General features: G+C 51.1%; 1 long non-coding RNA gene across 1 annotated transcript in view; it reads right to left on the reverse strand.

Moving 5' to 3' along the window:
• Window positions 1-345: 345 nt before the first annotated feature.
• LOC147571521 (uncharacterized) overlaps window positions 346-24313 on the reverse strand; it is a 29752-nt gene continuing 5784 nt past the window's right edge. The window contains exons 2-3 of the long non-coding RNA XR_015247332.1: window positions 1870-2033; window positions 346-1337 (exon numbers count right to left, since the gene is read on the reverse strand). This is a non-coding gene — a long non-coding RNA (uncharacterized LOC147571521). The remainder of the gene's footprint in view (window positions 1338-1869; window positions 2034-24313) is intronic.

Raw genomic sequence — 24313 nt, forward strand, 5'->3', positions numbered from 1 at the left:
TGTGACGCCGGGGGGTCAGCGGGCCTACCCCAAGCACAAGGTACAGAGGGGAAGGGGCTCCTGGGAGATGAGCTGGAGCATAGATGGAGCAGCGGAAGGGAGCAAAAGGTAGCTGTCATGGGTGTATGGGGGGGATAGGTGAGGCAGGATGGCTCCCAGAACCCGATGGGCCCCCATCTGCAGCACTGTGGGCTTCGTGTGGACTGGGCTGCCGTGCAGTGGGTGGAGGTGGGGGGCAGTGGTGGTCCACACTGACTTCATTCACTCTGGGCCTTAGCCTGGCCGGAGCAGATGGCTGGTGCCTGCACAGGAGGTCTGTGCAGGGGGCATGCATCTCTGGGAAGACGGCCCCGCTCCCATCTATCCCTGGTCACTGCCGAGTGGAGGGCGAGGGCACTTCACAGATGGCCAAGTGGGCAGTACAGGGCCGCTTCTTCCCTGAAGTCCTTCCAAAGGCAACCGTGGTCAACACTGTAAAACCAGGACTCTTCAGTCATGCAGTCACTATGTCAGAATTATTCAGGGAGCCCCTTTACATCGGACCGGGAGATAGAAATACGTCAGTCTTTGGATCTGTTCCAGAATGAGAACATCGTTCTGCTAGCTGGGAAGATGATGATGGTTTTCTCAGAAAACAGGTGTGGCTGGAGTAGCGAGGCACCCCTCCGTCATCCGTTGCCTTCACCCGTCCGTCTGGGTGCTGAGCCTGCACGTGGCCTGGTGGCCGAGGGCTCGGGTCACGCATAGCCTCACACCGTCTGGAGGCCAGGGGTGGATGGCAGGAGCCGGAGCCGGTGGGAAACGGGAGGGTGTTGGCTGCGGGGACCGGTGTGGACCGGGAGGGCCCCGGCCAGGTGAGGGAGGATGCTGCTGGAGAGGAGGCGGCAGGCGGTCCTCAGGCATCGCTCCCCCGAGCCCTCCTCCAGCTCCCTGGCCAGCACCAAGGAACACCTCCTGCAGGAACTGAGCCAGGTGCGCGCGCAACACAAGGCCCAGGTGGAGCAGCTGCACTGGAGCTACAAGGAGCTCAAGAAGATGCTGGGCCTGTTTCCGTGCGGCGGCTGCTAGGCCGCGTCTGGGTCGCCTCCACGCACCTAGTAAACCGCGGAAGCTCTTTTCTACCTGGTATGATTGTGGGGCAGAGCTGTGCCTCCCGTTCATAATCAGCTGAAGTTTTGAAACGTGTTCATGGCCTACAGCTCAGTTTTCTAAAACACCCTGAAAAGATGGGATTGATCTGCCAGTAGGCGAGTCTGCGAACGAGGACATGTAGGGGTAGTATTTGCAGGGAGGTGCTAACCAGGGTGGCTCCCTCTGACTCCACGCTGCTCCTGCTCCTGAGATTGCAAAAAAAAAAAAAAAAAAAAAAAGGATTAATCCAAGCCCTTCACATGTTTTGAGATAAGACATATTGATGTTTTTTGAGACCAGCATCATTAATTTTCCATGAAATATCTTGAGATAAAATGCAGTATTTTTCTCCCTAATGTAAGAGCACTGTGTGTGATTAAATAATTTTGTGTGGCAAGATAAACTAACATTCTAAAAAGTGACTTTTTATAAATTGTGACTGAGATCTTCTCACTGAATTCTTTCATGAAGCAAGCTAGGTGCAGGTGGGACAGGTACGTTCCAAGATTTAATAAAAGTAACACATTTTGGGGAAACATTAAAAATACCATTTTGTGACATCACTGCCTCACAGTGGAAATATTTCCCCAGGTGCTCTCTTGCTTACAATTACAGTGCGTTTCTGAAAATTAGAGTGCACACAGACAAAATACTAGATTTTTAGTTTGGAAACTTCTTATCTTATTTAAATACTTGGCTTCTAGGTAAAACAAAGTACTTTTTTAAACCAATGCCTACTTAATTTATGGAGAAGAGCAGGCAGGCCTACAGGTGCCTGTGTGTGTCGTCGGGCTCTGCCACTGGCGTTCGGGGGTCAGGCGTTTCCCTCAGGAACCGGGTGGTCTCCCCGGTTCCTTCCTGTCTGGTCCTGGCTGTGTCCTTTGGCATCAGTTTCTCTGCAACTTAGCAGGAAAACATGTCACAGCAAATATGGTTTTTGTGGGGGAGTGCAATTTCTTTCATCATACCATTTTTTTTTTTTTTATTTATTGAAAAGATTTTAGCATTCAACCATTTTAGGCTTGTTGGAAACGCTCACCATGCTATTACTTTATGTTCCTCTTGTTTGGGTTTTGTTGAGCTTCTTAGACCTGTGACTTTATAATTTTCATCAAATCTGGGAAAGTTTTGCCACCATTTCTTCAACATGGTTATTCGATCCAGCTTCTGTCCCACCCTCCCTCCCGGACCCCAGTTACACCCAGACCACTTGGTAGCATCCCCACGGGTCCCCAGACTTCAGGTCTTTTTTCCCATCTTTTGTTCTTGCCCTCCGTTGGGGTCATTTCTGCTGCATTGTCACAGGCCTCACCCATTCTGCAGTTGGGCCTGTGTAGATAATGGATTTTTAATTTCAGAAATTACATATGTTTTTAGTTCTAAAATCCCATTTGGTTCTTTCTTATTAACTTTGTGTCCCATTATGTTCGTGTTTCATTAACTCCTGAACCATGTTCTTAACACCTTTGCTGCAGGTAATTTCAGATGATTTCTAGAATGGTTACACTGATGCTCCGTTAGAAGTGTATTAGTTTCTTTCGGTCCATGTTTCCAGCACTTACTGTCAAAGTTTTAATGTTTTCATTCTAGAGGGTGTGTGATGCATAGTGTTTCTGTAGATAGACTTTATCAAGTTAAAGAAGCTCCTTGTAGTGTTAATTTGCCAAGACATTTTTTATCGTGAATGGGTGAATTTTATCACTTTTTCTGCAGCCATTGAAAATGACCATGTGGTTTTTCTCCTTTATTCTGTTCATGTGGTTAATTTCGGTAATTTGATAACGTAAAACAACCGAAATTTTCTGGGTTAAGCACAGCCTAGTAATGATGGGTTTTCCTTTGCAAACATACTTTTGGATTTGGTTACTATTTTGTTTAGGATTTTGTATTCTGGATACCCCACTTAATATCTGACATTTAATTATTGGAATTCTCTGGGTCTCCATTTCCTCATCTGTAGAAAGGGGTGATAAGTGCCTGCCCCCACTGTCGTGAAGAGGAAGCAGTAGCTAGAGTCTGGTCCCAGGACCCCGCTGATGCGGCACCACATGGTGTGGTTGTTGGCTGGGACGGCGGCAGGAACCAGTCCTGTCCCCGCGGTGATGCCACCTACAGTCCTCTCTTAAGGTGCCGCTACCCTCAGCGTTCGCACCGCCACGCCATGCCCGTGATAAAAGTTCAGCTGTGCACCTTTCTCTGCTTTCTAGGAGAGTTCAGGACAGGTTGTAACTCTCTCTTCCCTGAGTGTGTGATGGAACTTGCTGAGGAAGCCAGTTGGGCCTGAAATGCTCTTTGTGGGAGACTTCTGGCCACAGGTTTAGTTCCCTTAGCCCCTTCTCACAGAGCACCGTCCACCCCTCCATTCGCCAGCCCCCTGCAGCGGGTTTGGGGCCATGTGGTTCATTCTGAGTGGGACAGAGAAGAGCTGCCAGGCCACCAGGGTGGCCGCCGTCCCCTCCGTAGCCTTGCCGGCGGTGCACTGACCAGCGGGCCTGTTTCTCTCCTGCGGGCAGAGAGCCCTCCTTGACCTCTGCTGGACTCCGTGTGCATGAGAAAGGAATGTCACTGTGTCAGCCACTAGGTTTGGGGGGTTTTCTACTTTGCCAGTAGTTACTCGGCCTAAGCCCTGGGATGGCGCAGTCTGTCCCTTTCTTCCTGAGTTCTCATAAGGGCTGTATCTCGAATTCGCTTGTATTGCCTAATTGTCCAAGTTTTTGGCCTAACAGTCTTTTAATGGCATTTCCATGGCCTCAGCATCTGGAGCTGTGTCCGTAAGGCAGACCCGTCGGGGTGGTAGTTGCTTCAAGCAAGTCCTTGCCATTCGGGGAAGGGAAGGGACGTGGGTGAGCGATGGCCACGGGTTGCTCCCAACCTCAAGCTCCACTTCCGCTTTCAAGCCGAGGACACGTCGGGGTGGCCCTGGCCGGTGACAGAGCAGGCAGAACACCAGGGCCAGCCGCGGGGCTCTGGCGTGGCCGGCGAGGCTTGGTCCGCACCTGCATCCTCCCCACGGTGCTGGGGCCACCCCGTCCCCCTGGCTGTGGTTCATGCTGGTCCATGGCGCCGCGTTCTCTCTCACTTCCTCTCCTGCACCACAGCTTCTGTTCCTTTCCATCTTTAATGGAAATTACTGATGCATTCAGCTCTAAAACCTTTACTTTATCGCTTTTCTCTCTTTTCTCTTGCCATATCGCCTGACATAATCGATACGCTTTTGTTTCTTCTTGTTTTGTATTCTGTTTCTTCTGTGATTGTCCCCTTCTATACTGTAGCCATTTTCACCTCTGCTGGTTTTGGAAGCTAAGCATTCTTTCTGGCATATTATCACAGCTGGTGTTCATCTAATCAGGGCTTCTGCTCCCCCGGTAGCATACAGGAGCCATGAGCCTGTACCTCCCTGGGCACCCTTCGGCTTCCATGTGATGGTTTTTAAGGGTTTTTTGGTTTTTGGTTTTTGCTTTAGTATTTTTTTTTGTTTTCTTTTGTTTTGTTTTTGAGAGAGAACGACAGAGAGAGAGAGGGAGAGAGAGAATCCCAACCAAGTAGGTTCCACCCCCAGCACAGAGGCTCACTCTGGGCTAGAACTCACAAACTGTGGGATCATGACCTGAGCTGAAATAAAGAGTCGGACACTTAACTGACTGGGCCACCCAGGCGCCCCAGTATTCGAGTATTTTAGTGAAATATTTTTTTCCCACAGAAATCATTTATTTACAGGGTTTTTGTATGGTTACTTACTGCCCATTTTTTGAGCCACTTCCCTGCAGACATTCTGTCTGTGGTCATGTTCTTGCTGCAGTTAGACTTACTTTTAATGTCTGCTGGTACAGTTTTCCTTGTTGTAGTCTTAGAATGAATGCCTTTATCTTCAGTTTTGAAAACTATTTCACAGAGGATTTCATGTTGGTACTTACTCGAGGACATCATTGCTATGTCTGGGCCCCCACCCGGGGCTGCACCAGGGCAAGATTGGAACGAGCCTGGGACTACGAGGCAGGTGGCCTGGGGTCAGGCCAGGAGTCACCGTCTAAATGAGGAAGCAAAAGTTTCCTCCCTGCGGGGAGGTGACCTGAGACCCTGTGAGCTGTGGCTCCCATCCCTCCCACAGCCCCTCCCACAGCCCGTCCATGTTAGATGTTAGTGCCTGTGTGTGACTGCTGGTGTAGGTGGTGCACCTTGAGGACAACAGATCCACATTTCAACACCTTTATTTATCACTTTACCAATTTGACACACAATGTTAATAGCAAACACAGGAGGAGCAGTATGCAGACAGACAGGAGCTGCTTCACTACAGGTTTGCAGGTCAGGCCTTGACAGCAGCTCTGACCGGGGACACAGTGCCTCACGCTCTGGGGAGGGAGAGGAGGGCCACCCCGATCCCATACATATCCCTGGTTGAGTGCGGCTTTGAGATGCCAGCAGACGTGCCTTTCTGAGTCAGAACACCCAAGACGTCGACTCTACTCTTCACTATCACACTGATAAAGTGATACACTCAGGACTCCCTAATGGTAACAAAACTGTAAAAATATATTGCATATATATATAAATTTATTTCCCTTTCCTGAAAAAAACTTAGTACAAACTAGTAGTATACGATCCCTTTCAAGTTTCTTTTAAGTTGTGCGGGTTTCCTTTCTGTTTGGCTTGGTTTGGGTTTTCAAGAGTCTAGAGGGAGAGAAAAAAACCTCTCGAAGCTCAGGGTGGCCACTGCCCAGCCTACCTGGGGCCATGCCCTCCACATGCCCAGGGACAGAGGCCATACCCTGAACCACCAGGTTCCACAGTGTTCAGTAGTCAATCAGTGGAGGGGAGCTGTTCAGGGTCAGTGTTTTAAGGACATTCTAGCCTATTGGTAACTTCACAGTACAGTTGAATTTTCAACCTGGCCTGCATGGAACAGGTGACCACAGAGCGTCCCATGTAGTGTGGACTGCAAGACGGGGGAGCCGCCAGCTTGTGTATGAAGAGAGCTGGGCTGGGTCCCCAGGGCAGGCCCAGCACATGCTTTTCCCATAAAGGGCCAGATGGTGAAAATTTTAGGTGTCCCCTCCTACCACTACCAGGCGACATAGCGCAAAACCGGCCATACGTCATGCCCGACTGAGCACACGGGCACAGCTGGGCGCCAAAAAACTATTCACAGAAGCAGTCTGGGGTGGGGGCATGAGCCCGCTGCCGCAGGCCCTGTCCACCGAGCAGCCAGAGGGATGCCCGTGGCATGTCCTGAGCGCTGAGCACAGGGACGCAGACGCAGAGCCACACCAACAGGAAGTGGTGCCAGCGAGCCGCCTGCGCGCACTGTTCCCCGGCTTCTCGCATCGGCTGTGATTTTCATCTGCCGCAAACGTAGGACTGGGGACACTAGAGGTGTGAAAATACTCCGGTATAAATATATATCTTCTGCGATAACATCCTAAACTTACATGATTTGAACTTCACTTTGGTAAAGCTGACTGTTACGTCCACCTAGTTGCCTATCCTATCACGTTAAATAGAAATAAATAAGCGTTCTGGTGTGATCAGTGTTAAGCATCCTCCTCCAGTTCTCCTGACACTCAGATGCTGTCAGCCCTGCCCTCCCTGGCAGAACGTGTCCTGTCTCCTCGTGCTGTGCGGTCTCTCACTCACAGATAGACACTGGATTTCTGGGTAACCACGGTTAGTAGAAGATAATTGGCATTACATATAACATGCAGCAAAGACACACACCCTGCCTGTGTGTTCTCAGTGTTCAGACGCCGATGGAGGAGCATGCGTGTGCGTGCGTGTGTGCGCACGCGCACATGTTCTATGTGCGGGGGCCACACACGTGCGGCAACACGTTTAGCAGATTATTCTAAGCTGATGGAATGGAGAGCACTGAGGACTCCTGATGGAGTCTTTGCCACCTCCCCCTCCTTCCTGACTGAGGGAACGTCCAGGCTTTGTCTGGGGACGGGTGCCATCTGAAGAGGCTTTGGGATTGGGCAGGGGAGACGGGAGACTGTAGCCCCTGTGTGGCCAACCAGACCTCCCTGCTGTGGGACGGGGTGGACCGCCAAGGGGACCCATTCACAAACCCCATGGGAAGGTGCTGTGAGAACAGTCAGGAGCGCATTGGGAAACACTGGTCCCAAGTGAGTAGCTCAGCTCCACCAGACTGTGGCACTGGTGCCTTCCACTAAGAAGAGGGCTCCTGCTCTGGGGAAGGGCGTGACAGCAGGGGTCCCCATGGGCAGGCAGATGTGTGGTTTCTCTTGCTTAGACCCCAATCTCCCAGGGTGGTCCTGGGGAGGCTGTTTTGCCTGGAGACCCCACTCTGGCACAGAAGATGGCCTCCTGGGGGTGAGCGGGGCTGAGAAGGGCTGGTGGAAGGGGGGCTGTGCATTGGCATGGGGACCCTCGTCCCTTGGCTCACTGGGGCATGCACACTGTGGGGGCCAAGGTCCTGCTGGACTCCAGTGTCCACGCTATGTCATGGCTGTGACAGGGGGGACCCAGGTGGTAATGGCAGGAGGCGGAGCCCCACCGCCTCAGACGGTGCTCCCCAACATGGTGCCCAAGAGGATCTGGGAGGAGGTCTGGTTTGTGATCTGCTCATTGTTGAGAAACATTTGTCATGTTCAGAGTCACCTTCCAACATTTCCCACATCCTCCCCTTGCCTCCAGATCCTCACCGCAGTCCAGCCGGGGATACTGTGTCCTGCTTGCTTGTCCCTCCTCCAGTACTCAGTCCTTGGTTTCCCCACCTTTCCCCACCATGGGGTGGAGAGGCCTGGCTGGGCAGCTCAGGATCGCCAAGGTAGAAACTAGAGACTGCAGTGAGCACAGGTGACTCAAGGCCTGCAACCATCTCAGATTTTACACACCGGGAAGTCTCAGAACCTCGGAAGCAAGCTGCTGGCGAGGCCCCACAATGGGGGAGAGGGGGAGGACCACATCCCTTCAGAGGGGCCATGCTGGATGGGAGCTTGAGCCCCGAGCCCCACTGCACAGACAAGGGACCATCCCTAGCTCTAGCGACGACCAGCATGCCCTTTGGGCACAGGGAGGCGGGTGCGGGTGCCACCCCGGTGCTGGTCTTTATTTCAACCACCTGTGCTGTGCGCCAGGGAGTGCCCCCAACCAGCCAGCTGCCACGGACACAGAAAAGTGGCCAGGGTGGACGGGCTCCAAGAAGCATTTCCCTGAGGCTCCCATGGGCTTTTCCCAAGACCAGCGCCAGGACCACACGGCCCCACCAGTGTCTTGCCAGGCTTGGTGGCACTTCTGCAAGGGGACATGTCCCCATGAAGCCACTGTGACAAGAGTCCCAATGCTTGGCTCCCCTGTCCAGCCTCATGGAGAAACCAAATGCCAACAAATGCTGCTGGCCTCGGAGCCCTTTGTGGGTCTGCCTCTCTTGTGTGGTTTTCTGCATTTGCAGGGGTTGGGAGAGGTTAGGGAAGACTCATGCAGAGACTGAACCACTGAGATCTGTGCCACGTGCCAGTGAACAGGGAGCAGCCACGGGGACCCACAGCCCGGAGGCCCTGAGTGCAGAGTGGGGCCCTGGACAGAAGACACCATCATGCCAGCAACGCGACTGCATGGGAAGCCTTAGCCAGCAGGGTCTCCTGGCCTAGAGACACAAACGGCAGGAGAGAAAGGGGCAGAAATGGTATTCTGTCTTCGCTGACCCATTCTGGGAACAAATACATTCCCAGTTTATTCTTAGAAAAACACAATAAACGGTCTTGTCCTTGGTTTCCATTTTGACAACTTCAGACCGTGTTCCTCTGGTCCACTGAGGAGCCCCTTCCACTGGCTCACATTCCTCCGGCTCCACAACGTGTGTGTGTGTGTGTGTGTGTGTGTGTGTGTGTGCATGTGCATGTGTGCAAGCACACACATGTGGGTATGTGTGAGTGTGTGTGCACATGCAAGCACCTGTCCCACCTCCCCACACCTTCATGATGTCCTGTTAGCAGCTCACTTCTGTCTTCTTGGTGCTGCTGGTTAGTGCGTTAGCTTGTGCTGCCCTCGAGGTTCCAGGGAGGGGTTTGCAGGTCAACAGGGGGCCAGCTTCTGACAGGGTCTGTCCCACTCACCCCCTTGTGGCCCACCGGCCCCTTTAAAATGGACTTTTCACCTGTAAGCCAGGTAGTTAGTGTGGTCTGGTCCCAGGAGACGCTCTGAAAAAGGCCATTTGTTGTCGGCCAGCACTGGACGCGGCAGGTGTGTTAGAAATGGTCAGTGATTTCGGGGCCTCACTTGGGGGTCAGAGAGAAGCATGCCAGGCCCCAAGCAGGGGGAGGCCTGACTGCCACCCCCACGGTCCCCCAGGGCCCCAGCCTTGAGTTCTTCCCCAGGGAGCAAGGGAATGTAATGAAGTGTGAGGTGGCACGGGCCCCAGTGGGAAGGGCTGCTCCTGGGATGGCTACTTGCCACCCTGCACCTTCTGGTCATAGGTGCCCGCGTGCTTATAGCCCGGTACGTAGCCTCACTCATCCACCAATTCCACACGGCCCACCTTGCCTTTGCCCTTGCCTGATGGGTCGAAGCGTTCCTTGTGGGAACCTGTGAACTTGGTCGTGTCTGTGAGCCGGGACACGGCGGGCAATGAGATGGCCTTCTGTAGAGGGAGAGAATGGGGCGCGCCCGTGTGAGCGCAAGGGGCCAAGTGGGCACGTGAGGCCGTCGGCAGCTGGGTCGGCACACCCCCAGGGAGTAACACGTCCCCTGTCCCACCCCAGACCCCATGGGCTGCTGCCCTCCAGGGAGTCCCTGCTAGCCATGCTCACCATCACCCCTGAGATGATGGGGGCCTTGCCCTCAATGAGCCTGTGTACCTCGTGGACAGCCCCCTCACTGCTCTTGTCTTTGAATCTCTTCTTGGAGAGCTCTTCAAGTGCTTCCTTGAACTGCTCGAATGTGATGGTCCAGCAGGATTTCCCTCTGAGGGAGGAGAGCGCTCAGGGCCCGGGCCAGGGCCACTCCCCTCCATAACTCACAGCCCCACCAAGTAGTGCCCCCAGAACCTGCTGACATCCGGGGACCAGGTGATGTCAGGGGACCCCTTCCCAGGGACCTGGTGACATCAGAAGACCCCTGCCCGGGGACCAGGTGACATTGGGGAAACCCTGGCCCTGCCCAGGGACCTGATGACATCAGGAGACTACCTCCCAGGGACCTGGTGACATCGGGGGACCCCTGCCCCTGTCTGGGCACCTAGTGACATCGGGGTAACCCTCCCCCCACCCAGGGACCAGTGACATCAGGGGATCCCTACCCAGGAACCTGGTGGGGGCCCAATGGCCTTGGGGAACCCCCACCTCTCTCCCACAGCAGAAATCAAGTCTAAAGTTAAAATACAGAATATGCCCCTCCCCCGCCCTGGTGTGCACTGTTTATGCCCAACAGTCGGTCGCCATGGGCAACGGCAGCAAATATAAATTGTCTTGGAAAAAAGCTTAAAGGAACCATATCCTTTATGAACAACTGGACATTAAAACAAAGCTGTTGTCTGGTTCTAAAATGGGGCGTGTGTGGCGTCCACTCAGAGAAGGAGGGAAAAAGTCAGGTCAAGAAGCTCGTCCCATCTGAACCACACAGAGGCCGAGTCCTGCCTGGGGCCACCGTGGCCCGACGTCCCTGTCATCATACAGGGACGGGGTCGGGCGGTGGCCTCACCAATACGCCCAGCAAAGTGGTCCCAGGGCCTGTCCCTCCTCCCAGGACCCCCACTGCCCCCACCTGAAAGCCACCTGCCTAAGGGGCACAAGGTGGCTAGGGGCAGATGCAGCCCTATTCATTCCTTGCCGCAGGCCACTCACAAAATTTCAGAAAGATTCTAAACTGTGCACTTTTTATAATTTTTACTAAAAAACCATTTTTACCACTTTGACTGGATCTCTCCTGCTAATCCATGGAGTGAGTTGTCAGGGTTTTAGAACAAGAGGTCCTGTGGGGGCGGCTCCCTGCCATTCAGGGACACCCTGTGGGTGCAGAGGCCTGAGTGGGACGGCCCTGCAGATGTCCACAAGCAGATGGCCCAGAACAGCCACAATAACCACGAAGGCACAGGGACAGACCCACACGAGGGTTTCCACGGAAGAGCAAAGAAAGGCAGCCCAGCAGAGAAAGGGCCGTCTCTAAACAGCTGGTGCTGGTACAGCGGGGACCCAGCCCTGCACTGTGCCTCGAAGTGCCTACAGAGACTCACTCAAAATGGGCCATCGTCCTAAGTTCAGCACAAAACCTAGAACTATAAACTTCTGGAAGAATACCTAAGAGAAAAACTTTGTGATCTTGGGTGAAGCAAAGATTTCTTAGAAACAACACCAAAAAAGTCCATAAAAGAAACAAGGAATTGGAATGCACCGAAATTTAAAACACCATGTCCTTGAAAAGATGCTGTTTTGAGGAATACAAAATGAGCCACAGATGGGGAGAAAACACGTGCAAACAGACACCTGAAAGAGAAAGCTTTTCAAACTTAACAACAGGGAGAATCCCACATAGAAAACAGGGCAAAATACCCAAACCAGACACTGTCCAGGAAGACCCCTGGGTGGCCAGCGCAGAGCACACAAAGCGCCACCCCACATGGCGAGACCTACCAGACCAGACGGCCAGCGTGGCTGAAGCCAGTGAAATGGCCACACCGGGAGGATGTGGTCAGCTGGGCACTCCGACGTGGCGTCCACCCGGGGAGGCAGTTTGGCAGTTACGGCTCTGAGCCCCCAAGTCTGGGCTCGACACAGGACAGACGCACCGCAGTCCCACGTAAACCACGTAGTCAGGTGTCCTTCAGCAGTGAACAGATGGACACCACACGCAGGGACTCAGAGGCACTTGACATGCCCGTTGGAAGACACGGGACACAGCCCACAGTCAGGGATCGGGGCTGGGAAGCCTGAGCCCCCACGGGGCCTGCACTCAGAACACAAATGCCCCTTCTGTCCTCGGGTGCTGGTCCCAACCACGACCGCACAGCAGGGGCTGGTGACCTGGTGGGTGCAGGGCTTCCTTAGACCCAGTGGTGGGCAGTGGGCTCTACCCCAACAGCAGTTGGCCTCGACACCCCCCCCCCCCCCCAGCCTCTGGGGAAACCTTCCTCGGCAGCAAGGTTCTCACAGCAGCCGCCCCACACGGAGATCCCTGCCCTGCTGCCTGGCCAAGGCCCTGTTTGTCCTGGGCTGTCAAAGGCACTCCTGTCTCCTATTCACGCCCTGCCCGGGTGGCATGTGGATGCCAGGCCTGACGGCCAGCCCCGGGACTGGCCGCCAGAGCACGCAGCCCTCTCTGGGCACCACGGCACCAGGCACCACCAGTGGGAGTCACTTGAGCTGGGGGTGGGGGGAAAGGCTGACGGGGGCTCCCATCAGAGGGCCACATTCAGAGCTGGTGGACACGGGCCTAAGGCCGACTCTCCCACTCCACCTGGCTGGGCCAGGTGTCCCCAAGTGTCCCCAGCGTGATTGCCCATCAGGGAGTTCTCCCCAAGGGACCCGGCACCTTGCTGCAGAGAGCAATGCACAGCAAGTTTTAGAATGACAATGCCCGTCTCTTCCCCAGAGACACTGATCACATTACACTGCTCTCTGGACACAGAGTGAGCCTGTTCTCCAGAGTCCACAGAACTGGAGGGTGTCCCCACACTGAAACCCCCTCTCCCAGCTCCAGGCCTGGCTGGCCAGTGCCCTGCCTGCAGGCCCGCCCAGCAGTAATGGAGTCACTGACCACACACAAGGCCCCATGAGCTGGGGTTTCACTTTGCTTCCCAAGCCTTGTGTCCCCCAGGCCTCCAGACCCAACTCAGGGCGGGCAGGGGGCTAAACCCTGCCAGTGCCAAAGGTCACCTGGGGACACTGGGGCTGGCGGGGGCCCGGGCAGCCCTCCAGAGACAGGCGTATGTCCATCCAGGGCCAACAGCAGGAAGGCTCCCGGGCTTCGGGCCAAAATGTGCCAGCACCTCTATGATACAAGACCGATGGCACTCCCAGGGACACCTCTCCAAGAGGTGGCAGGCAGCATGCTGGGTCATCACGGAGAACTTGGCGTTTATGTGGGAGGAAGCTACTGGCCCCCCATGCCCCGCCCCGCAGCAAAGCCAGGGCCCTGGGTGACCTGTCCAGAGGGCAGCCTGGCTGGCCAGGATGCCAGTGCAGGCAGGAAGTGGGGTGTCAAGGGGCCACTTAAGGCCCTGATGAGGCTCAGTGAGAAGGAGGGGCCTGTGGGGAATTCCTTTGGGCTGGCAGGAGTGGGGGGGCTCCTGGGGGAGCTGTCATTGTGGCTGTGATATAGCGGCGATGCCCTCACATCATGCCTGACCTGGGGCAGTTCCCAGGCCAGACCAGAAGCTCCAACTGCACGCTGGGCCAAGGAGGACTGCCAGTGGGACGCCTGGGGAGCTCTGTCCATCAAGTATCTGACTTTAGCTCAAGTCATGGTCTCAACGGTACCCGAAGCCCGGCTTCGGGTCTGTGCTGACAGCTCAGAGCCTGCTACTGACCCTCTGTCATCTCTCTCTGCCCCTCCCCTGCGTTCGCTTGCTCTTGCCCTCTCTCTTAAAAAAAAATAAACAACAAAAAAAGGAGGACCAATTGAAGCCAGACCTTCCTGGCAGACAGTGGCTGCCCTGCTCCTACCCAGGGCTCCCCATTGCTGCTGATCCACCCACCGTTTCAAAACTTCAGCTGATTATGAACGGGAGGCACAGCTCTGCCCCACAATCATACCAGGTAGAAAAGAGCTTCCGCGGTTTACTAGGTGCGTGGAGGCGACCCAGACGCGGCCTAGCAGCCGCCGCACGGAAACAGGCCCAGCATCTTCTTGAGCTCCTTGTAGCTCCAGTGCAGCTGCTCCACCTGGGCCTTGTGTTGCGCGCGCACCTGGCTCAGTTCCTGCAGGAGGTGTTCCTTGGTGCTGGCCAGGGAGCTGGAGGAGGGCTCGGGGGAGCGATGCCTGAGGACCGCCTGCCGCCTCCTCTCCAGCAGCATCCTCCCTCACCTGGCCGGGGCCCTCCCGGTCCACACCGGTCCCCGCAGCCAACACCCTCCCGTTTCCCACCGGCTCCGGCTCCTGCCATCCACCCCTGGCCTCCAGACGGTGTGAGGCTATGCGTGACCCGAGCCCTCGGCCACCAGGCCACGTGCAGGCTCAGCACCCAGACGGACGGGTGAAGGCAACGGATGACGGAGGGGTGCCTCGCTACTCCAGCCACACCTGTTTTCTGAGAAAACCATCATCATCTTCCCAGCTAGCAGAACGATGTTCTCATTCTGGAACAGATCCAAAGACTGACGTATTTCTATGTCCCGGTCCGATGTAAAGGGGCTCCCTGAATAATTCTGACATAGTGACTGCATGACTGAAGAGTCCTGGTTTTACAGTGTTGACCACGGTTGCCTTTGGAAGGACTTCAGGGAAGAAGCGGCCCTGTACTGCCCACTTGGCCATCTGTGAAGTGCCCTCGCCCTCCACTCGGCAGTGACCAGGGATAGATGGGAGCGGGGCCGTCTTCCCAGAGATGCATGCCCCCTGCACAGACCTCCTGTGCAGGCACCAGCCATCTGCTCCGGCCAGGCTAAGGCCCAGAGTGAATGAAGTCAGTGTGGACCACCACTGCCCCCCACCTCCACCCACTGCACGGCAGCCCAGTCCACACGAAGCCCACAGTGCTGCAGATGGGGGCCCATCGGGTTCTGGGAGCCATCCTGCCTCACCTATCCCCCCCATACACCCATGACAGCTACCTTTTGCTCCCTTCCGCTGCTCCATCTATGCTCCAGCTCATCTCCCAGGAGCCCCTTCCCCTCTGTACCTTGTGCTTGGGGTAGGCCCGCTGACCCCCCGGCGTCACAGCCTGGCTCCACCTAGGGCCGTGCTGCACTCGAGCCTGGGGGAGGTGTGTGGGACTCAGCCCAAAGTGGGGGAGTAGGGGTGAGTTGGGCTCATGCTCTGCACCTCCACAAAGTACACCTCACACCACCCAGTGGGCGGCATGCCTCCTCCCTGCACCTGCTTCCCAGCACACGATTCTCTGGATAGAAACTGAGGCTCCACCTGGACAGCCCCCACACTGCCTGCTCCCTTCTCACCACCCAGCACACAGCTGGGAGTAAAGGGGGAGGCCCCGCGCACTAGGAGAACTGACAGGAACCACGCAGGGTGGACCAAGACAGCCCAGAGTCTCTCAGCAGCTCTCACCTGCCCCTCACAGACGCAGCAGCAAGAAGGGACTTGCTTTTCCTGAAGAAAGGGGAGCTCAGGGGAGTTGTAAGTCAACCGGAGACGCGTGTGGCACAGGGCCTGCATGCTGCGAAGCCACCAGGCGACTCCTCTGCGTACCCTGCTGTCACTGGGGCTGGCCCTGCTTCCCCCTGCCCTCCCCCCCTGCCCCGGGCAGGTACCCGTGGCTCTCCTGCAGCATCTGGGTCAGCTCCCGGACCTTGTCATAGTGCTCCAGATGCTGCTTCAACTCCACGATCTCACCAGAGAGCCTCTTCACACTTGTTTCAAGTCCTGAAAGAGAAAAAAAGTAGCATCAAAAGAGCTTCCCTGTCCCTAGGTCTGCCCAAAGAAATGCCTTGGGAAAACCAAAAACCCAAAAAAGCCAACAAACAAACAAACAAACAAACAAACAAAAAACCTAAACAAAACAAAACAAAAAGAGGGAGAGAGAGAGAATGCAGTTAAGGCAGAAGATTCTACACTCATAACCCTAATGGACCTGATCAGTATAGCTATGTCATGTTTCTGTAGAAGTCCTAAGCATCTGAGATGACAAGGAGACACATAAAATTCTTGGACCAATCCCTGTTATCAATGGCAAGTTTTCTGTGGTGAAAGGTGAAGAGGAACAAAAGAATAAAAAGTCTTAAGCGAGCACAATTGAAATGAGCGATGACTGTGTCCAGGCCACATAAACAGGAAAACAAAGCCTGCTACAGAATGACCCATTAAAGGAGCTCAATTTCTAGGTCACTGGAGGTAGGGAATGGAGGAGGCAGGTGGAGATGTAAGGGTGGGGTGCGGTGGGGGATGGCAGCTAGGCTCAGTGGCCGTGCCACTGAGGTTGGAAAGATAGATGGTTTCAGATAAAGGGTTTTAAGATCTGGAAAACAAACAATTATAAAAGATAGTGAGATGCAGACAATGATCTAGAAATTTGTCCTTGAAGTTGGGCAGTGTTATGGAGGGAAGTAACTAGAGAAGAGTTCCAAGACCCTAGTGGCCAGGAAAGGTGTTACATGTTAACAGGAGATTAACTTTAAAAAGATTACTAAATATTAGTTGTCCTATTTTCTCAGGCCAAATAAGATTTCTAGTATACTATAAAAAGAAGGAAGAAGAAGAAAACCCCTTTAAATGTTTCATATTATAGTTCAGAAAACTTACAGTATTGTATAACAATTTCATTAAACTGCAGTGAGATTTATTTTTACAGAATGCTCATATGCTACAGATAGACATTACCTTCTGAAGAAGATGTCAAATAGACTTGTTTATGCCCAGAGAAGCCACATATGTAGAAAAAGCCTCACACATCCACTACAGTATCTAAAAGAGCTGAACAAATTGGTGGTCACTACTGATGGAATTTAAAACAGATTCAAAAGATATTAGAAGCTACATTGTTAAAGGAATGGTATATAATTCTTGTGCTTCTTTATGTATGAGATTCTTTTCTAAAAAAATTGTTGATGTTTATTTATTTTTGAGAGAGAGAGACACGCAGCGCAAACAGGGGAAGTGAACAGAGAGGGAGACACAGAATCCAAAGGAGGCTCCAGGCTCTGAGCTGTCAGCACACAGCCCTACACAGGGCTTGAACTCATGGACCGTGAGATCATGACCTGAGCTGAAGTCCAATGCTTAACCAACTGAGCCACCCAGGTGCCCCTCTAGGTATAAGATTCTTAATTTAAAAAGTAACTGCATAAATCTCGTGATGCTAGGATATACTTGGTTACACTGAAGCTTTATTTAGCCCTGAAAAGAAATTCAGTGTTCTCTCTTGGTGAAATTTTGAAGAATCACTCATTAGACCTAACTGTTCTTCCAGAACGTCTGGCTGTTAGAGGTAATTTAGTAGGACAGAAAATAAAATATACTCACAGATTACTTGCTACAAATAAGATTGTACTCTCTGTCTGTATCATGAAACATTAAATCATATTTCCAAAGAGAGAAGTTACCAGATTATCTCCTTGAGAAAATACATGTGTGTTAATTCTTAACATCTTAACTCTACATTTGGGAAGACCTTATTTTAAGGTTTGACTTTTTCCTGCTGCTGATCATAGACATGAAGACAATAATCAGAACCACTAACATAAGATGACAAAGAAATGCCATAAAAAATACTTACATAAGATATACCAGGAAAACAAACAAACAAACAAAATACGTGTTTTTTCTGGGAAGTCTTATTGTGATATGTAGAATTTTCTTTTACAAAGATTAGGTGATTTTGAGTGGTGTTTACAACTAAAAGATAGGAAAAATCAACATTTTTTTAAATTTTATTTTTCTTCTGGAATCCTCAGGCAATATTATAACTGACTCATTTAACTCGTCTGAATTAGTTTTTAATAAGCTCTCAAAGGTGGACCAATTGTCTCTAGTTTCTCCTGGGAACTGGAGATAATTAAATGAAGGTGCGATCCAAACTCCTAAGGATATTTTTGGCTAATTTTTGAGACTTCTTACTTCTAACTAATTTCCCTTAGATCTACATACCATTCTGACCCACATCTACCATGGGTGATTAAGAGTTCTGCTTGCTTCTTTCACTATCAATAGGAATAACTCATATTTCAAACTTAGAATTTACCTGCAAAACTGAAAAACTTGTCAGTTATTATCTACCATTACACTCTGTCTTATTCACACACAAAAAAATCATTTACTGATTTCATATGTAACTAATGATGGGTTTTACATTCTTAGCTACTAACCTACCACTCCTTTTGGTTTTCGTATATTGTTAGAATTTAGAATTCAAACCCAAGTCCCTTACTCTTGTCTCTCAACTTCCACATATCTATTGGCATAATCAGAAGTTAGGAATAGGTCATGTTTGAGAACCTAGAACTCTCTGCATGTCATTTAACAGCCACCAGTCATATACAGTTATTGAGCTCTTGAAATGTGTCACTACTCTGAACTGAGATGTTCTGTAAGTTTAAAATATAAAGTAGGTATTTAGGTCCTAGTACAAAAAAAGGTAAAATATCTCATTAATTTTTATAATGGTTTGATGTTGACATAGTAATAGTTTTATATATTTGCTAAAATACAACATTGAAATATTTTATAGTGTATACAGTATAGTAGTCTGGCTATAAAAATGTTTAAATTACATATGTGATTCACATTTCCATTTCCCATTACAATTTTATTGAACAATACTGCCCTAGCACATGTTTGCAATTAGCATTCTCAGTAAATGTTGTATCCTACAAAAGAAAGCAGATTTGGAAAACGTTACAGGACACCCTACTATCTGCCCCACCATTTCTCATGAGTTGTGCTCATTCTTTCTCTTTGAAAATAACCAAGATTTTTTTTTTCTTTTTTAATGTGTATTTCTTTTGAGAGAGGGGAAGAGGGAGGGATAGAGAGAATCCTATGCAGGCTCCAGGCTGTCAGAGCTGAGCACAGCATGGGGCTCAGTCTCACGACTGTGAGATCATGACCTGAGCCCAAATCAAGAGTTAGATGCTTAACCTACTGAGCCACCCAGGTGGCCCCAAAATAACCAAGATTTTAAAACAGCTGTTTAAAGATATACCAAAAATTAGCAAGATTTTAAAATAGCTGTTTAAAAGTATGGATTGACAAGAACCAAGTTTTAAAGTGTTTTAGAGTGTAAGCCAATAATTGTTGTCTTTCTACTGCTCACAATGTCATGTGGTATTCTGTAGTCATAACATTCAAAATATCCGAGGAGGTATGAAGTTGAATAGAACCTCTGCATTTTCTATCTCTAGCATTCTTTAGACAATAAGACAGTTATGCCTAGGCAGACAACATTTAAAAAACCAAGGCTCTCACATATTTACTCCTCTGGTCACAAATGTGCAATGATTCCCCAGGCAGCATTTTGCAAGAAATGCAGTAAATGATCCAGCACTCCTCTGGTCATGAGTAATTCATAGGGGAAGAACCAAATACCCAACTTGTTGGGTTAAGTGATGCCTACAGTGGCTTTTAAAACTTATCTACAGACTTATTCCCATTCCTCTATTTTTTTTAACCATATCTTTGTGGGAAGACCATTACTATGATAGACATAAAATGTGGAACTAGTGAATGATACTGCAAAATGCTCCATAAAGTTTAAGTGCAACATGGAATAATTTCTCCATTTCTCTAAGTATAATGACTAACCTTAGGATTCACGGAAACATCAAATGTCTGTTTTAAATAGGGATTTTTTAAAGCATGGTAATGTTAGCTTTGTAACTATGGATGGCATATTATCATTTAAAAATTTCTCATATCTTCCACTCATTTTCATGTTCTTTAATCATCAATAGTATTCTTTTAAATAATTAAAGAACCCATGTTCATTGTAACAAGTTACAAACAATAAAGTAGAAATATTTTAGGTCTTTTGATTTTACAACTCAGGTTTAAAAAAGACTCTTCAATGTCTAAAACTTTCTAGTTGTCTAGGCTTTGATCTATCACAGATGTCAATGAGGAATTACCACCTCCAAAGCCAATTTCTTACTCCTAGAGCCATGAAGGTTTAAAACATCTTTTTAATGTTTATGTGAGATTAATTTATATGTAATTTATACCTACTGATACTAATTTACACTGGAACTATGAAAACAAGTATAATCTCTCTTCTGTGTAAACTGAACTAGTTTTATAACATTTTCTTAGCCGTTTATATTATCTTTGTAGGAGATCTCACTCACAAATCTTTATATATTAATCTTACACAGTCTGGACTATTTCTGTCTGTGCTCTAGTTCCATTCAGCCTTTAATTTGACATCCAACACTTAGCTGTCTTACAAGTATCTCAAACTCCATGCACTGAAAATTAAATCTATGATCTCTATGCCCAAATCTGATGAGAGATTATACTCAGAATAGAATCACCCTTAATATCAGCTTCTTCACTTCCTCTATCCCATCAATCACCATGTCTTATCAACTTCATCTCCTAAATATTTCTAAAAACCAATGATTTCTCCCCCTCAACCTCTCCAACTCTCTGGATTAATTTCTATCCTCTATCACCCAGATAGACATAATGACTTTCTAAATGGTCTCCCTGCATCCATTCTTGATACCCTTTGTTCATCTCTGAGCAATCAAAGTGTTTACTTAAATATGTAAATAAGATGAAGTAATTCCCTGCTCAAATTTCCGCGTTGTCTTTTCCAGTTATTCAGAAAAGGCTCCAAAGACTAAATAGTGGCTGAGCATTTGCTACAAATTCTGGGTTCTGCTTACCGTATCCTTGCTTAATTATTTACTGCTCTTAGTTCAGGTATCAGGAAAAACACTTTTGCCCAAGAAAGCCTTTCCTAACCTTGCTGACCACTGTCTGTTCCCTCATTACAATTTGCTCATCATAGCATGTATTTCAACTTCATGGCATTGAATATTATGATTTCATATTAATTCTGAAAGAAGGAAGAAAACAGTGCATTAAAATGAACCTTTAGAATACTTAAAGAAAATGTTTATGTCTACAACTAAACTGTACCCACTGATGTATATTCATATTTAACATGATCCAGGCAAACAAGAACAAGAATTCAAAGATGAATTACACATCCAAACACACAAAAACACACAGACACATTAAACCACTTTAGCTCCAGTCAGCATAGAAAGCCTACACACTTAGCCTAAAAAATACTATAATCTGTATGAAGAAAGGGGATACCTATTTTCAAGACTAACATTATATTATAGTCATGAGTGAAAGAAAGAACATTATCCTGAAAATAGAGATATATTAATACAATCTTCTCTACATCAGAAACTCTATTAGGCAACATATATCCTTCTGCTTGTAGTGTGGCTACGCTACAGATAATGTGATGGGATTGCCTTAAGGGATGTCACAATTTCCCTATAAAGTCATTTTCATGAATAGATGTTTCAGGTAATAGACATTCAAAAACAAAAAGGAAAGAAAAAAATCACTTTCTCAGTGGGCACTTTCTCAGATGGTCACAATACATTCACTTTACAGAATAATGTGGGAAACCATCAAAATGACCATCTGCTAGGATGCTCTTACATGGGTACACATTCTCTTGCAGCCAAATTTTGGAGCTGAGCCAACAGAATCTGACAATGGGAGTGGCAGATGGCTCCTGGAGCCTACATTTTAAGTAGCTTTGTTCTAACCTGTGGATTCATAAGAAATTATGAGAAAGAGAAAAAGAATTGAAACTGGAACTTGCCCACCACCTGCACCCCTAATTGCCATCGTGGCTATGGCAGGGGATGGGCTATGAAACAGACCCACTGAGGTCACTGAAACCATTTCTGAGCATTTGGGGAAGGTCACCTTAAAAGGACAAAAGGTGTGCTAAGACCCAGCATCCATATCAACCCAGCAAGGGGCCAAGTGTCAGCTACTCCCCAATTCCAGACACACCAGGCTGCCCACCGTGGAGGCCCTGCATGGCCTCAGGCCAGGAGAGGGCCCCCACAGAGAAGGCCTCAGCCACATGGCCATCCTGACCCCGCCACTGACCCCAAATGCCCACGCTCACTTGCCCGTGCCTGGAGAGTGTGGGCCCTGGGCAGACCCAGCACAGGGGAGCCCCTGTCCCTGGTGTCTCTGGGATGTGTCCGCACGCACGGAGCCCTGCCAACCTCACCCGGACCTCCCGTGGATGCCCCCGCCCCACAATCGTGCTGGACCGGCGGCGGGCAGCATCTGGACTGTGTTCTGTGGAGAAGGCTCAGCTCTGTTATTCCCGCTTCCTGCCTCGGACAAATCCCACCATGTCCGGGCCGTGGCCACGTCCTGGCTGGGGCCACAGGGTGTGTGGCAAGAATGGAGCCGGTCAGTGGCCAACAGGCCCCAGGGAGCCCCACCAAGGTGCTTCTTCCTAACCTGAGACCCAGACACCAGCATCATGTTGCAGGAAACATGGTCCCTCACTCTGAACACGCAGCAACCCCAAAATAGGCGCATGCATGGGCCAGGAGGCCGCCCTCTGCCCCCCTCAGGCCGGGCCCTCCACCTGCACCCCACGCGAGCACACAGGCCAAACTGAGGGGACGCTGTCGTCCAGGCTCCCCCCATGGGGCTGTCAGGGTGCTATTCGTGCTGGATAGCACACAGAGTCTGGATTAATTCGTATTTCAGACCCACCGAGGTCTGCCCCTCGGGGCGGAGAGGGTGCCAGAAGGCTTTGTCTTGGTAACAATAGCGTTCAATCGAGACCTGAGACCCGGTGTGGAGCTGCAAGAAATTTTTTTAGACAACCTCCTTAAGCCTCGACTGCCTAAGGCAAAACTTACAGAAAAGGTGACACAGGACAGACCCCGACAGACCACTGTCAGCTGCCACATGGACATCAGCACACAGAATTGCTGACCAGGAACACTGGAATTCCCTGTTAGTGATGGTCCTGCAACAGAAGCAGGTGTGTCTGTGAGCATGACCAGGTGTGTCTGTGAACAGAGTCAGGGGTGTCTGTGAGCAGGACCAGGTGTCTGTGCGCAGGCTCTGTGGAAGAGTGCACTTACACTAGAATCGGAGACCAGGGATGGTGTGCAGAGTGGGGTAAGGTGGGGGCCGGCAGGACACATGTGTCTGGGAATCTGGACAGGCCACAGGGAAGCCAGAGCTCACCCAGACCCCCGTCCCCCAGTCCTCCACATGCTGCTGGCTTCTGTCACTCTTCCTGGGGGCTGCATGAGCCCCTCCTCTGGCCCCATCTCCCTGGGAACCTCTGGCCTGGAGGTGAGCAGCCTCCCAGAGACCCTCTCTGAGAAATGCCAGCCCCTCCTCCTGCCCACCTGCCCCTGGGCCCCCGCTCTGAGAGGGGGGAGAGCCCACCAGTGTGACCCCAAGTCCCCCAGCACACTCCCAGGCTCTGTCCTGACTCCTGAAACTCCATGTTGGTGTCCTTGAAGGAGCCAGGTCCTGCCAAGCTGGCACCCAGGTGTCCTGCGCTGGCCTCCCCGTGCTGCTGGGGTGCGGTGTGAGTCCAGGCCCCTGAAACAGGGGGAACCAGTGTCCTCCTCGGGGACAACCTGCAGCCACAAACCCAGAAGAGGCAGATATTCTTTGCTAAATAACAGGGCTGGAGTGTCCTGAAGCCTTGGAACCTATAGCGTTCCCTGGAGAATTCCCTATTTGCGTGCAGGGAGAATTCCCTATTTGCGCAGGCCTGTGTGGGGGCTGCTCGCCCCGCCGAGCCCCTCGGCTCCCAGAAGTGCCCGCCCACGAAAGGCAGGATCTTGTTCTGGGTTCTTGCCTTAACCTCTTCCGCTAAAGGCACAGTGCCAGCCCCTCTGGGTGCAGTGGAGTCTGCACGGGACACACTGTGTTGCAAGTGGGATTGAGAACCAGGCTCTGGGCCCCTGAGGGACACCACAGGCCCTGTAGGGGGATAGGGCTCCTGGGGGCGGGCGCATCAGAGGGAAGCTTCTGGAAGCCACTCTGGCTCTCCCTGAGCCCCTGCTCAGTGTCCCTGCTGTTCACTCCCACGTCTCCCGGATCTTGACACCTGGGCCCAGGCCAGCAAAAGCTCTAGGTGCTGAAGCCCTTGGGATGATCGCTGGGCCCACCGATGGGACGCCGGGGCCCAGGGTCCAGACCGAGACCCCATTTCTGTGCAAGAACCCTCGGCATGAGGACACCACAGCATGAGGGGCACCACGGCACACCCCCAATCCCGAAAGAGGGCTCAGAACCAAGGAGAGCAGAGTGGCATGGGAGGGTGGCCCCGGGTTACCAGCAGGGACAGGAGAGAAGGGGGCTTAGCCCACCTGGGCCCTCTGGGGCCCCCTGGCTCCGAGATGGCTACCCAGGCCCACACTAGCCCGTGGCTCACCGTCTGGGCCACAGGTTCTCTAAGACCTGTCCTAAGATGCTCTGCCCACAAGTCCCAGCCATGACACAGAAAACACTGAAGCCCTGAGGGTGCGGGTGCCGCGTTTCCCACACTTTACACTCTGGTCTTGGTGGGATGAACCGGAGGGAGACTTGA

The sequence above is a fragment of the Puma concolor genome, unplaced genomic scaffold (genome assembly GCF_028749965.1).
Source record: "Puma concolor isolate L17-30 unplaced genomic scaffold, mPumCon1.1.hap2 unalloc_scaffold_23, whole genome shotgun sequence".
In the NCBI taxonomy this organism is placed as follows: domain Eukaryota; kingdom Metazoa; phylum Chordata; class Mammalia; order Carnivora; family Felidae; genus Puma; species Puma concolor.